Raw genomic sequence first — 16,312 nt, 5'->3', positions numbered from 1 at the left:
GTGGAACATTCCAGACAAACCAGTAACATCACCCTGGAGATAAGCAGGTGGAACTACATTATTATTTTAGTTCTCTATAAAATAGGGAACTATAAAGAGTTCTTAAAAAAATATGATTCCAGCCATGGAATCTCCAATCTCTGCTGCTTTACAAAAGGTAAAAGGAGCTGTTAACTTATAAACTAACTTCACTAACTAACTTGAGCTTTGGAGATGTAGAGTAAAAATAAAGGGTTGCTCAAACATGAGTGAACGAAACAAAGTCACAACTCCAGATACGTTTTTGGGGAGATATCAGCATTCTAACAAAGTTCACAACTGTGTAATGTAGAGCCTTTAATGTTATTGCAAACTATTGTAGTTCTTACCAGATGGCTGTTACTGACATAATGGCATAATGAGTAAGGTGTGGAAAAAGTAACAATAGCCTACAAACACATAAAAACTGTAATATAAAAGAGATGCTAAAAAGCACCAGTGAAATGTGTCCTCACACAGGTTCCAGCGGCCCCGGGCCCTCTGCAGCCTCTGGGGCTCTAAATGAACTGTGGATCAGTTGGGAATAAACCCGCCCTAGCATTTATCAATCACCAGGCCTGTTAGCAGCTCACCACACCCCTCGTCCCCCTCCCTCCTTCCCTGTCACAGAACCACCCCCTCCCACCGCCAGACCCGCACACCCGCCTGAGCCCTGCCTGAAAAGACCATTCAATCTGCACGGATGCCCCGACGCCTCCTCTGCCCAGCAATTTACACACACGTGCTCCAAATGAAAATGAAGGGGAGTTTGGGGAATTGTCTGCCTTCATATAGCTCACATAAATTATAAGCCAAATTTTAATTATCCGGGCGGAGCGGGGTGATAATTCAAAGGGGCCCTCGCTGTCAGGGGCCGGTGCACATTGTGTTTCCTTTTGAATAGGCATCTGGAGAGTCGGGCCCTAACATGGTCCACAGAGAATACAGGCACAATACAGACACAATGCAGCACAATGACACGCTAACTGCAGCCACTTAGCACACTGACAGGGCGGCCATGTTCTGCACCTTATGAATTTTAACATCCTCCGTTTAGGCAGACCTGCTCCTCCAGTCTGCTTGAGATTGCCAAGGAACGGGTCCAAGAATGATGACGTAAATAACCAACGTGCATTTCAATTCATTTCAGTTTATTTTTTAACCCAAATCACAGCAGTCGCCTTGCAGGGCTTAACAAGATCATATATTTAACAGTCCTATATTACACAAAGTTGACTCTTGTTTGCTTTAAGTTATAATGCTGTTTCCTCATCAAAACATACCCGGAGTTGTGTTTTGTTTCATTCACATCTTTGAGTAACACTTTATTATTAGTCTATCTACATCTCCAAAGCTCAAAATGCTCTGTTCCAACTTGTAATGTCACGAAGTGGTAGTTTTCAAGTTTTGTTTAGTTTTGTTTTGCTGAAATTATCCAAATGATTCCAGCAAAGGTGTATTAAAAACACAGTGGAGTGCTTTCTGTATTACCACATGGCATTACAAGGTTTTTGATGAGGAAACAATGTAATAACATAGATCAGAAAATAACATAGTATGGGCTCTTGAACAAACTGAAAGTTAGAAAATCAAACAGTGAAACAGTATTTGGTCAATAAAAGATAAGCAGAACCAACATTCACAGGACCAATTGTCTCAGAACTAAACCATTACTGAACCCGGACTAAACCTACGACTGAACCAAGGCTGAACCAGGACTGGCAGGCTGCAGATATGTCCAGGACTGACGTGCATCCATCTGCAAATAGAGTTCACCTAAGTTCATAGTACCAGCTGCTCCTCCTGAGTATTCACAGTAGCTTCTCAGGTCTCCTCTACCTTTCTGAACTAAATACGTAATTCTAAAGATTTATCTGTAATTTCTACTGACATTTTTAAATTAAAGGTCACATGTTGCTCGTTTGTTTTGTCTTCCTGTTGTAGAGTAGAAGGCTAGAGAAAACTTTTTGTATGGCCAGGACCTTATCAGCAACGTAATAACTTATTATGAACGCACTGGATACAAAGTGGTTGAAGTGTCTTTCTCAAGAACATAAGATTGCCACTGTTCCAGGTGACATGAACTATCTCTGGTCTTGCATGGTACTGCATGTTTAAGTTAGACTTTGACAAAATTATTATTTTTTTAAGCACCAACTTAAAACTAGTCTTAAAAGCACAATGTCAGGGGAGCTTTGGCCCCTCTGCTGTTGTCTCTGCTCTGGACTCTGTTTTCTGGACCCTCTGCTCTGGACCCTCTGCTCTAGACTCTGCTTCAGACCCCCAAGACCCTCGGCTCCGGACCCTCTCGACTCTGCTCTGGAGACTCTGCTCTGGACTCTGCTCCAGACCCTCAGGACCCTCTGCTCTGGACCCTCTGGAATCTGTTCTGAAGACTCTGCTTTAGACCCTCTGCTCTGGACTCTGCTCTGCAACCTCTGCTCTGGACCCTCTGGACTCTGCTCAGGACCCTCTGCTCAGGACCCTCTGGACTCTGCTCAGGACCCTCTGCTCAGGACCCTCTGGACTCTGCTCATGACCCTCTGCTCTGGACCTTCAGGACTCTGCTCAGGACCCTCTGCTTTGGACCCTCTGGACTCTGCTCAGGACCCTCTGCTCTGGACCCTCTGGACTCTGCTCAGGACCCTCTGCTCTGGACCCTCTGGACTCTGCTCAGGACCCTCTGCTCAGGACCCTCTGCTCAGGACCCTCTGCTCAGGACCCTCTGCTCTGGACCCTCTGGACTCTGCTCATGACCCTCTGCTCTGGACCTTCTGGACTCTGCTCAGGACCCTCTGCTTTGGACCCTCTGGACTCTGCTCAGGACCCTCTGCTCTGGACTCTGCTCTGGACCCTCTTCTCTGTCCATCCTGCCCTGTCCTCCTGTCTGTCCCTGTTTTGATGTGTCTTCCTCGTCCTAAGTATAAATTGCGATAAAACCTTTCTGGAGGCGCAGTGATGAATATTTCAGCAAGCACAGCGCACGGGGCTCGGCTCACTCTTATTCTGCCACACTTCACTTTATGTTGCCATTATTTATTTAGCTGTGAAGCAGAGAGCAGGGTAAACATCCTGCAGCGGAGGGGTCCCCCAGGAGCCCTCTCCGCTCAGACATTTGGACCAGAGGGGCTTAAATCACACCACTTGAGATGTTACAGCATTGTGTGTGTGTGTGTGATGGGGGGGAGGGGGGATCCGAGTGCCCCCATGAAACATAAACAGCGTGTATTGCACTTCATACACTAAATCACACATGTAGTTTGGTGTCCAAGTGTGGCCCTTGGACCACTTTGTGTTGGCCCTCAGGCTTCCTGCTCTACTGGCCCAGAGTTTAAAGAATGACTTCCACAAATGCACAGTAACACAAGAAAGAAGAAAGAAACACAGCTTTGTATTGCACTTTATATCTGATCTGAAGTTTTGTAGATTTCTATAACAATGACAATAAAATGCTGAATTAACCCCATTATAATGTGAAAACATTCTGGAGGGAGTGACATACCTGACACTAACACTCCAGCTGTATATTCATGAAAGTCCATGAGTCCAGAGTGTTTTGTTATAAACTTGGTACAAGAAAAGTAAGGAGTCTAAGCTGGATGTCCTTAATTCCTCGACTTTCCTTTTGGCCATGTTGTGTCAGTCTAAAGTGGGCCATTCAGGATTCTTGTGTTAGCCGCAGTACGATGCTCCAGACAGCTCTATTGTGTTTGAATGCTGTCCATAGAGGTCGCGACCCCGCACTGGAGGTCCCTAACAATGTGAGGGGAGGGGCAAGTGACATAGGGAGGAGCTAGTGACATAAGGGGGGGCAACATGTGTTACTGTTAGACATAAACATCAATACTGGGGCGTAACCTTCCATCTATTTCCTATGAAAATCACTACTCTAATGTTAGTGTTAGACTTTGTCCATGGGGTTTTATTCTATATGAAATGTGTTAACCCCGTCATTCAGGCCTTTATGTTCTGAAATGTCCCTGTGTGTCAGATGCCCTCCCTGTATTTCCATAGGGTCTTATTCTGTGTAAAAGCTGTTAATTGTGTAGTTTATATCTCTACAAACGTGTTATGAAATGCATGGGATTCTTGTATTAGTTTAGCCGTTCAGATTTCAGTCTCTTAAATGTTAATGTTTCTGTTTAAAATGTGCAATGTGACCTGTCTTGATGAAATATTTCTCATCTCATAGACTTGGACAGGATTCATCAATTTTGCAACAAATCATGCTTTTTTGTGTGTTTGTTCCAAAATCATACAACTAGAACAATAGGCCTTCATTTGATTTCACAAGCAACAATATGGGATTTAAAGTACACTTAAGGACACTTAAATCATGTGACCTTCCTGTTACAACACACAGCAAAATATTTTCTTTCAAATGTTTTATTTTGATAAAGCGTGTCAGTCTTCAAGTCAACAATCTCACTATAATAACTTGGACATAGCATTGTCTCCAAACTCATTATTTAAATATATGTGATTATTACGTTTTAAGAAATTATTAATATTATATGTTATTGTTTCTGTGGGATTTTACCACCAACAGTAATACTGGTACAAAATGATACAACCCCCCCCCCAAAAAAGAATTTCACACATTTTATTTGTTATGGTTTCTGAAAAGCGGCCCACATGATTAAGACTACACTTGAGAAGAACAAGTATAAAGAAATGCTGTGGTGTGGCAAACATTTTCATACAAAATGCATGTAAATGTATGTATGACAAGTGGGGTCTTAGTTACAACAGGGATTCTATTATCACAGCGTGTAATGCATTCATTATAAGTTATAGCACAAAATATTTGATGAAGCAACATTAAATGTACACGTTACAGTCACAAGTGACACAAAGGCCCAGGGGTCGAATAGAGGATAAGAGGAGTGTGTCAGAGAAAAAGAGAGAGAAGGGACCTGGCGCCCCCTTGTGACAGTCAGGGGTACCTTTGTGAGGCGTCGCCTGAAAACATGAGGAAAAACAACCAGACTATGGGTAGTGCAACAGATTGAATTAATGTTTGAGTAATTCTGAATAATAAGGTCTCAAGACCTCAAAATGCTTTATTTAACTGAAGACTCAGTAGTAGTAGGAAATATAAACCTCTGTGTTTTAAATTCAAAAAGGCACATTCATAATTTTTTTCTGCTGTTGGTACTGCACCTTCAAAATACAATCTCACTGTAGCAAGCAACACATTTTTATTAGTTATTTAATACATGTGGTTATTTGTTTTGGTGGTGTAGAGGTAAACAAACAAATGTGGTTGTTTCAGTAGTTCTGAGGTAAACAAACACATGGTTAGTTGTTTTGCTGTTTCAGATGTAAACAAACACATGTGGTTGCTTGTTTCAGTAGTGCTGGGGTAAACAAACGCATGTGGTTGTTTGTTTTGGTGTTTCAGATGTAAACAAACACGTGGTTGTTTGTTTTGGTGTTTCAGATGTAAACAAACACGTGGTTGTTTGTTTTGGTGATTCAGGGTAAACATGTGCAGTTGTTTTGGTAGTTCTGAGGCAAATAAACTTATTTGGTTGCTTCAGTAGTTCTGGGCTAAACAGACACATGTGGTTGTTTAATGTAAAACAAAAAACAAAAACGTGGTTGTTTGTTTTTGTGATTCTGGGTAAACATGTACAGTTGTTTGTTTTGGTGTACCTGGGATAAACAAAAATGTGGTTGTTTTGGTGGTTCTGATGTAAATAAAAAAAACATGTGGTTGTTTTGGTAGTTAAACCACATGAGGTTGTTTGTTTGGGTGGTTCTGGGGTAAACAAACGCATGTGGTTGCTTGTTTTTGTGATTCTGGTTAAATATGTGCAGTTGCTTGTTTTGGTGGATCTGGGGTAAACAAACACATGAGGCTGTTTATTTTGATGTTTTTTGGATAAACACATGTGGTTGTTTTAGTGGTTCTGAGGTAAACATAGCAATGTAGTTATTTGTTTTTGTGATTTTGGATAAATAATTACATGTGCTTGTTTGTTTTGGTGGTGTGATATAAACAAACACATGTGGTAGTTTGTGTTGGTGATTCTGGGTAAAAATGTGTAGTTGTTGGTTTTGGTGGTTCTGGGGTAAAAAACACATGTGGTTGTTTGTTTTGGTGGTGTGATGTAAACAAACACATGTGGTTGTTTTAGTAGTTCTGAGGTAAACAAAGCAAAGTGGTTATTTGTTTTTTGTGATTCTGGGTAAACAGTTACATGCAGTTGTTTGTTTTGGTGGTTTATGGGTAAACAAAAACATGTGGTTGATTGTTGTGGTGGTTCCGGGTAAACAGGTCTGTTCATGTGGTGAGTGTTGTGCTCTGTTTGTGCACACGCTGCTCACTGCCACTAATTATTCCAAACAAAATGCACTTCACATAATTATGCCAGCGATGCTAATCACCCTGCACTTATTAATGGCTCATTAAACTATTATGGTCAACACCAATGAGATGCAAATGGGCCTGACGGGCTCTGTGTGAGAGAGGGAAGGGATTCAGGGAGCAGCCGGAGGTCAAGGCTCAATCTGACTGAGACTGAACAAACACAACAGTCCCTGCTAACCAGGGGAGGATACAACAGAATGAATATGTCACTGTCTCATTTCATTTTTATGCTTTGATTTTATATCCAATTTAGAATTACATTTTTCATGGAAATCCTATAAAATATAGTTTTGTTTTTTAAATACATTTCAATATTTATAACACATAAATTCTAAAATACGTAGTAAATACTAAAATCTTCCATAAACAGTTGTAGACACAACTTCCCTCCCACCATGGACCTTCCGCATCCTCACACCAGTCTTAGGCGTTTCCGTAGCATCAAAATGAGCTGGGTATCTGCCACCAGTCCAGTATCCAGCGCCTAAATATATTAAATGTTGTTGAAATATTATTCACAGTTCATAATTTGAAGTTTGGTGCTGCAGAATGGGCAGAATTAGCTCATTATGAACTCCAGGGCGGTCCAGACAAAATGCTTATTTTCAACCTTTTCATTTAGCTTTTGTGTCCCATTATTTCACATTAAAATGTTGCTTTTTTTTGACAGAATAAAACCTGTAAATGAAGACTGAAGTTTGTGTAACAAATATGAAAAATAAATAAATAAATTGAATCTCTTCAGTCCAATACACTTGGATTCAGGAGTCTCCAGTCTGAAGAACACGTTACATTTACTTGAGTTTACACCTCATGTGTTGTACTTCCAATTGTGTGATTAGTAAATCAGACTTTTCACCAAACATATTTGCTCTCTCCATTGCAGAGCTGGACATTGAACAGAACCTTGTCAATTAATGTTGTAGTGTGTTAAATATTAGTTGTAGAAAATAATTGTCTTGATAGTGTCACGGTTTACTAAGGACCCAAAAGCAGCACACAACTTGTAAGTGTCAAGGCTAGTAATTAGGGTAGGGGATCCAGAGGAGCAGGTATCGGGCCGGCTAGCAGGCAGGCAGCATCCAAAAATATTGACAGAGGCACAGCAGAAGTATCAATGACAAACTGTTTAGGAGTGGTTGAAAAACAGGCTTTTTATATCACAGGTAATGAGGAAAATTGATTCCAGGTGTGCCAGCTGCCAGATCACGTAAGCAGACGCCCAGGTGGGAGGAGAGACAGAAAACACAGAAGGGAGGGAAGAGACAACAAGAAAAACAGCAGAAGGGAGGATCGTGACAGAACCTTCTCCTCAACGAACACCACCGGTAGGGTGACCAGACTCAAGTCCCACATTACACAAATTGGGTCTGTGTCCACCATTTCACTGTCAGCAGCAAAAACATCATTTTCATCAGCAGGTGCATAGAGCGGTCTGCAGGCAGCATCTGTCTGCTCACCACTTTCACTCATAATGTCCATCATGGTGTCGGAGCATGTAGGCTATATGATATGAAACCGGATAGAGACGAGGAGGGTGTGTGGTCACCAGAGTAGAGCGGTCGCTGGAGAGCGCACGGCCCTTACCGTCTATGGCACGGTGGTGTAAGTTCACTTCATCTTTGGGTCTCTGAGGAGCGGCTATCAGCAGCCAACTCGTGCTTTCTCTCTTGTTTCTCTCTGTTTAAGTGATCCTGAAAAAGTCCAGAAAAGTGCCCGCAACATTTATGCAGGTTAAGGTGCCGCTTATGACAGCGTATTACTTTCCTTAACCCTAAAATGAACCTTCTGCATTTACCCACTGGTGAACAAGCCTTATTGCAAAAACACTGATAATGCACAGACTTAAGCTGCACAAATGACAGGCTTTCCAATCTAACGTTCTATTTAATTTATTTATGTAGTTTATTTGACAGGGACAATGTACATTAATTAACATTTCTGTAATGCACCAGAATTGGCCAGATAGGCTATTTTTCATCTGTAGTCCCTGGACCGATGGTAATTGATCATCCTAAAACATAGTAAAGATTTGAAAATTATAAAATTATACAATTATAAACAGTGCAAGTTAAAATTACAAATGTACAAACAGTGGAATAGTCTTTATTTTTGTCCTTGGATTTGAGTAAAATATTGGACAAAGTGCAGCAGAATACAGGAATTAGGGTGTCTTTTTCAAACGGGGAGAGGAGAAGCAATGAAAAAGAAAAAAATATATGCAGACCTGGCAGGTGATCAGGATAACCAGCATTCAACGACAGGAAACATCTTTCTACTTGTTAGAGGAGCAAAAAGTTGGCTGAGTAAGGAACAAGCCACAAGCCATGACTAATAGTTGAACTTGGAATGGGGACCACCCCAACTGTGATCCTTGAGGACAGTCAAGGAATCATCACTTTAGCAAAGAATTCAGTTGATCATTCAAGAACCAAGCACATAGACATTCGCTACTACTACATTCATGAATGTGTGCAAAGTGGACAAATACAGCTTGTCTCAGCAGATCATATGAGTCCAGATATTCTGACAAAGCCCTTGCCTAAACAAACGATTGTGCATCTCAGAAATTGGGCTTTGTTCAGTTTATTTAAAGTGGTAATTATACCTAAAGTCGTTGTCAAGTGTAAATGTGTGTTCACAGTTTATTTTAAGTTTTGTTTTGTTTTTGTAAAACAAACTGGTTAAATCACACAATATGATAGTCCTTAACTTCTGTCCTTTGAACTGCATAAGTTGCCAAAATCCCAAAATACTAAATTAAAAATTTAAGATAAATGCTTTAAAGTGTAAAAGGTTTTCAACTTCAGTGTGCAAGCCAGCCACAAGAACAGCCAACCACAACCATGGCAACCATGAATCTCATTTAAACGTCTAAAGAGTTTATATGTTTTTAAATGTTGGTAAAAAAAAAAAAGTATCTTTTTGTCAAGCTTTTCAAAGCATAAATACACTGACTAATCCAACTGTTTGTAATTAAGACCCTTTCTTACTCCTGGATGAGCAGCTCCCCTCACCCCGTTACCCTCCTCTTTCACTCTTTCACCCCTCCTCCTCCTTACCTCCATTATGGTGCCTTCAAATATTCATATGCAGTGCATTTGTGGTGCACATGTTGTGCCGTACTCTACGGCAGGTCACCAGGGAGCCTGTTCTGTGATGCTTGATTTATCCTGAAAGCAACATTAAACAAAGATAGAGCGATAGGAAGAAAGAGAGATAGATAGAGAGGTGGTTTGAACAGGCAGCACTTAGGGGTAGAGAGAGAAAGAGTCAGAGGGAGGAAGGAGAAAGAGACCGAAAAGAGAGGAAAAGAGAGTCACTAGAGCAGGCAAGAAAGACAGAGAGAGCGGAGAGAGGGAGACAGGAAAGGGAGAGGGAGAGAGGGAGAATTGGTAGAACAGGAGGCAGAGGGGGAGAGAGAGAATTAGAGCAGGCAGGAGAGGGAGAGTTGGTGGAGCAGGGAAAAGAGAGAGAAGAAGCAAGGAGAGAGTCCATCGAACAGGAGTCAGAGGGGGAGAAAAAGAGGAGAGGATGAGAGAAGAGAGAGGGAGAGTTGGTAGAAGACGAGTCAGCTGAGGAGAGATGGAGCCGAGAGAGCTGGTAGAGCAAGCAGGAGAGAGATAGGAAGAGGGAGAGAGTGACTAAGGAGAGAGCTGATAGAACAGGAGTGAGAGAGAGAGAGGGAGCAAAGAGAGAGAGAGTTGATAGAACAGTTGTAAAAGAGTGACAGAAAGGGGGAGGAGAGGAAAGCAAAAAAGAAAGAGAGAGAGAGATGGTACAAACAGACTGGGCTAAGGACTGGCGCTTAGTTGCACATAGAAAAAAATATATATTTATACTTCAAAAATTAATTATTTACTAATTAGCAAGAGAATGAGGGGGTGAGTTTTTGAAAGTAGGTGAGGTACGGTGAAGGAGGTGAAGGTGCAGAAGGTGAAGTGGTGCAAGGGGTGAGAGTGAACAGGGTTTGGGTGGTTATGGGGTTCCAGTGGACGTGGTGGTGCAGGTTGTGAAAGGATGTAGGTGGTGAGAGGGTGCAGGTGGGGTGAAGGTGCAGGCGAGGTGAGGATCCAGGTGGTGAGAGGGTGGAGATGGTGAGAGGGTGCAGGTGTGGTGAGGATAAAGGTGGTAAGAGGGTGAGGTGGTGAGAAAGTGCAGGTGGGGAGAGGGTGGAGGTGTGAGAGGATGCAGGTGTGGTGAGGATGCAGGTGGTGTGAGGGTGCAGGTGGGGTGAGGGTGCAGGTGGGGTGAGGGTGCAGGTGGGGTGAGGGTGCAGGTGGGGTGGGGCTGCAGGTGTTGTAGGAGGTGGGCCAAATCATTAAAGATAAGCTTGAAAACCTGGAATCATGTGTTCATGTGTGATCATAAGTCTTATAAATGTAGTTTATAATTTCCTGCTATACTTTGGTTGTTGTTAAACTGGTAGTGTTTGGTGGTGGGTGATTGGCAGCAGGTGGAGGATGCTTGGAGGCGAAGGGGCTCTGCGGAGATGCAAACTCAGTCAGACAGCTCTGCCTCATGTCTGCATTAAAGTTTCAGCGTGCTCTGCTCCCCGCGCACTCGGAGCTGGAGACATGCCACAGGCTACAGCATGTCAGATACAGCCCCCAAACGCAGAGCCAGTGCACCAAAGGGGGACCCACGGCGACATATGCTAACACCATGCTAACATCATACTAACACAGCACGGAGCTGTCAGAGGACCTGTAGAACATCAGGGCCCTGGGTGCATGTACCTCCTCTTCTCAGTGCTCACAAATGCTTTCACTCATGAGAGGAACATGCAGTTTGTAGGATACTGGTTAGGGCTATTGAAAAATGAATGTATCTTTTGACATAATCTCAATAACAATTTTCAAATAATGATTTTACAGTGCATCTGGAATGTGCTAAAATGTGACTATAAATGTCTTGGTTGAGTATTACATCAAATTAAGCAGAAAAGTGCAAAAAATATCACGTTATACCTTTACACGTTTATGTAGATATTCTTTTTAATCAACATATTCCTGTGATTTTAATAGATTTAATTATGACTGTAACTTAGATTTATTTACCATACATTATTTTATATATTTACATTCATTTGGGTCATTTGTGTTTTGTATATTAATTTGGAAATTTGTTTTTGTACTTTTATTATATTATGTTTGGGTACAATACATTTTTTGCTACTTAATACTAGTTTCTATTATTGTTTGAAGCTGAATAAAGATGAGCTGCCCTGCTGTGTTGGTCTATTTTGGCAAGGCAGATTGCAGAAAACATATCTTCTATAAAATCTATCTATACCCACCCTTAAGAGACCGTTGAGAACAATATATTAGGGTTACAGACAATATATGCAACTCTATATTTTAACTTTGTATATGTGAACAACAAATATCCTACCTCTACTGTCTCTGATACCCCAAATCAGTAGCTACGTTTGAAGAAACCATATACAAGCTTTTGATTTTACATTTCAGGTAAACATATTCAAGTCAAATATAGATTTTACTCATAACAATTTTAATACTGTTTTTTTTTCCCCTAGTTATAGTTTAATAGTGTAAGAGTTCCTTTACACTATTAAATGTCTTAGATTCAACATATTATTTCTCTCAGTTTAGTCTACAACTCAAGTGAAACATTTTCTGTCTACACTTTCTGATTCAAATTAAATAAAGGAGAGACTGAAATGAAAACTATTTGGGTGTCAGTAGTTCTCTCTGCTAATGCATCTGCAGGTAAAATGAGATTATGTTTCTTTCATGGTGAACAGGTCTCAAAGGACGCTCTGTTTCATTTTAAAGCCAAACATCTGACATCTGCGCGCCTTCTTCATCACTGTGAGATGTGAAGAGCTGTTTTCATGCGCCCGCGTGCCGAGCCGGGGGAGAGAGGAGAGACAGAGGGGGGGCGGCGCGCGGGGGGCGGCTAATGGCTCCCGGATAAAGGCACGGGTTCGGCGCGAGCTTGCCACGGCTGCCCCGGACCCTTTTAGACGGAGCGGAGCCTGCTATCACTGCTGCTGTGTCAGGGAGGAGTCATGGGCCAGAGCGCGGGTCGAGCCCCTCAGCCGCCCACCGGGGACGCCCACAGCAGCCAGCCGGGGCCAAGGCTGTCGGGGCTTCTGGGAGCGGAGGAGCCACGTGGGTTGAAGAAATGGTCCAAATCAAATGTTATGTTATGTGCAGAATATTGAATGAAACACGCGTTGTTGAAGCTGTGATCCTCCTCCTCCTCCTCCTCCTCCTCTGTGTGGGACTGCAGGGAGGGCATCAGGGTGTCCCTTTGTGCTTCAAATGAATGATCAGAATCTGAATTTACCATGAGCTGCGGGGGTGGAACAAATAATGTGGTTTTGGAATGTAGTAGATGCTTTGTAACAAATCCCCCATCTTCTACTCTTAAGCAAGATGCGTTTAATGGTTGCTGGCATGATTAGTCTAATAGTGTGAGTCAAAAATCAAAAGGTGGCAGGGTACGGTACCACCCAGCCTGAATGGTGAGTGGATGTGTCCCTGGTATGTGAGTGTTGCTTACCCATTGTAAAATTGTAATGACAAGAATTCTGATCTAATTGTTACTTGTGCAGAGGAGATTGGAGTTGGCTCCCTCTGCTGGTAACAATGAGAAGTGCATAAAAAGGTTTTAGATTTGTGATGTTACAAACACTGTTTATATGTGTCAGTGTGGCCTGGGAGGAGCTAACTACAGTAAAACTAACACACCTATTGTTTACAGTTTCTGTTTGCTGGCCAGGTCTAATGAGCCACACTAAGTGTGAACTGTGCCTGAGTTTTATTAAGTGTAATCATTCAGGTCCACCCATTAGGGCCTGAATGATTATGCTAAATATGACTCAGACATCTACTATTGTGTAAAATAAGTGTAAAATGTGTTAAAAGTGGAACCTTGCCTCTGTGTTATCAATAACAAACCTGTGTAGCCTTTTAGTTATTTTCTGGGCTATGCCAAGTGGTGTTGTTTGGCTATCCTTTAGTTATTATTGTTTTATTTATTTTTCTTGAACATAACCACTTGCTTTGCCACACATGGATTCAGAGGAGGATAAGGAGACACATACTTAAAGGTGCACTATGTAAGTTTTCTGGTGGATGGTCTTACCTGTTTATACAAAGACATGACCCCGCTCACATCAAAAGTAGATGTTAATGTGTGTATTTGTTTAGTGATAAAAATTGAATTGACTAAATCCAAGATGTACAAATTCAATGCCATACTGTGGAACATTCCAAGTAATAACACCTCTGTGCAGGCGGCTGATCCCCACCGGAAAGGTTACATAGTGTGTATTAAGGCACGCTTTCACCAGCTGTACTTTCTACTCTACTCTTACCCGGTACATTTTTAGTATCTGCTCAGCCTGGATTCTAACCAGGATGAGCATATACTGCTGTTCTGTCACTGATTGCTCCGACGCTCTATTCATATGGTCCTTAAGAACTCAGGTTTCCGAGATGAGTTGGCGATTCCGACATCTGGGCCTGTCACAATAATTACTCTATCAACTTATCGTTCAATATATGAAAGCTGGAACAATATTTTTGGGGGTCAGTATGTATCATGTGTAGATACATATATGAGCAAAGAGAAAACCCAATGCAAGGAGAACTTGAGCCGCACTAAGCCAGTCAGGCACTATAATTTTCCAGTAGTTTGCATTTTAGATTTCTTTTAAATATAGGTAATGAGGCAGAGTGTTTAATATCAATATTTAATTCATTCCACATATCTCTACACTGAAGGTGGTACATTTTAAATTTAAATAAATAAATTTCCCTTTTAATAGGCACTTTTCCTTGTATTGTGCTGATGAGAGGATGAGTGCAGTGGGATAAGGTCACACAATCGACTGTTTAGTTTGTGGACCACACTATACATTATACAAGTACTGTGATATATATTACTTTCAGCAATGTATGAAACTTCAAATTTTGTTATTGTGACAGGCCTATTGACATCACATCTCATGTCACCAATAATAAAATCACTGAGTTTGCTCATTAACAGCATTTGTAGAGCTAACCAGTACGTCTTTTTGTTGTTAGCCTCTCAATAGCTTAACGTTAACATTTTTATTTTACTTTAGTGACACTAGTTAATGTTACGTCTGTATGCATTTAAACAGTAGTATCAGGTCTTTCTGCAAATCCGTTGCTCTTATGATACAGACAACTGATATTAAACTTCTAAATAAAATTATGTCTTAGTTTTCAAATAGCAGGTGAAGTCAGGTTTTTCCAACTTATTCAAGGATTCATGTGCATTTTTCAACTTGAGTTCCCAAGGACATGAATGTGAGAAGAGCACTGGATGAATTTTGTGGACAGTTTCACTGGATACAGTACAAGATTCTACAGATCAGCATAGGCTCCACAACCAAGAGAGAGGAACCAGAGAGCCAAAGGACCAGAGAGCCAAAGGACCAGAGAGCCAAAGGATCGGAGAGCCAAAGGACCGGAGAGCCAAAGGATCGGAGAGCCAAAGGACCGGAGAGCCAAAGGACCGGAGAGCCAAAGGATCGGAGAGCCAAAGGACCGGAGAGCCAAAGGACCGGAGAGCCAAAGGACCGGAGAGCCAAAGGACCAGAGAGCCGAAGGACACATTCTTTTTCTAATTGTTTCTGCTACACCCAATGGACAAAGCCAGTGAAGTGGTGCCGTCTGGTGGTGGAGGAGCCCCAGCAGCGGTCATATGATGGAGCCTGGTGAGGGCGGGTAAGAGGCAAGAAGGGGGGCCAGTGTCAGAGGTCAGGGAGACCAGCTGAGGGAGCGGGGGGCACCTGTCCTCACAGACACAGGGCACTATTACACCTCCAGCTGGACACACACAGTGTTTGAATGTTTTGTGGGGACGTCACAGTGATTTGCATTTATTCCCTGGATACATACTAAACTTAACCTAAAGCCTCAGCTTAACCAAGTTTACCCTTATCTTGACTTTGAACCATGTCTGTGATTTTATTTTTAAGTATTTTCTTCATGTGCACATATGGTGCAATATCAACATGTATGAGCTTTTTGACATGTGATATGACTTATCCCTCATCATTAACTTACAGAAGGTTGCATTTAGATTGATTAATACATGTGTCTGAGAATAGTTTTACATTTGAGGCTTGAGTGTTCAGAAGATTTCACGATGCGGGGATGGGGGTCTGGGGATATAAGATGACTGGCCTAACATGTATCCACACTTCAAACCTTCAAACTCTGCCCCTGCAGCCAGGTGTTTTTAATCCAAAATACATGGCTGTAATCAGGGCAGTCCTGTGTGATGTCACATAATACTTGAAATTGTAGTGGCCATTGGAGGCAGCACACACTCCGTATTTGACTATTTTGACCAGAAAGTTGCAAAGATGCCTAAAAGGACTAGGAACACTAAAACACCATATACACAGTTTAGTAGAAAAACAAAGTGTTTAGTGTTTAGTTCCACTTCAGTGGAAATCTGTGGTCCCATTTTTATTCAGTTACTAAGTAAGAGAGTGTGACATCACACATAGCTGTTGGTAAAGCGAGCAGGATTGACCTTATTAATGTTCACATCTTTATTTACAGACCAAAAAAAATTAAATAAATGAAAACACCAGGATCATGTAGAGCAGGCTAATAAGAATATTTTAAGACCAACATGGCAAACCTGACAGAAGCAGTTAGAGAGAGAGGGACGATGCTTTTTCAATACAAAGTGAAATAGAGTCAGTGGAGCCAGAAACACGCCCATGCTCACTACTTATTTGGAGTGTAGCAAGTAGTGCATTAGCTATGTCCATTTATATATACAGTCTATGGTGGTCACCTGAGAGGTCAACACCACAGCAGAAACCTACATAACTAGATACTAAAACTGCAAACTCAATTTCGATACTAAGGGATATAATCGATACTCAATACTGATTCC

This window comes from Periophthalmus magnuspinnatus, chromosome 9 (genome assembly GCF_009829125.3).
Source record: "Periophthalmus magnuspinnatus isolate fPerMag1 chromosome 9, fPerMag1.2.pri, whole genome shotgun sequence".
Taxonomy (NCBI): domain Eukaryota; kingdom Metazoa; phylum Chordata; class Actinopteri; order Gobiiformes; family Gobiidae; genus Periophthalmus; species Periophthalmus magnuspinnatus.
The sequence above is the reverse complement of the archived record's forward strand: the minus strand, read 5'-3'. Positions refer to the sequence as shown.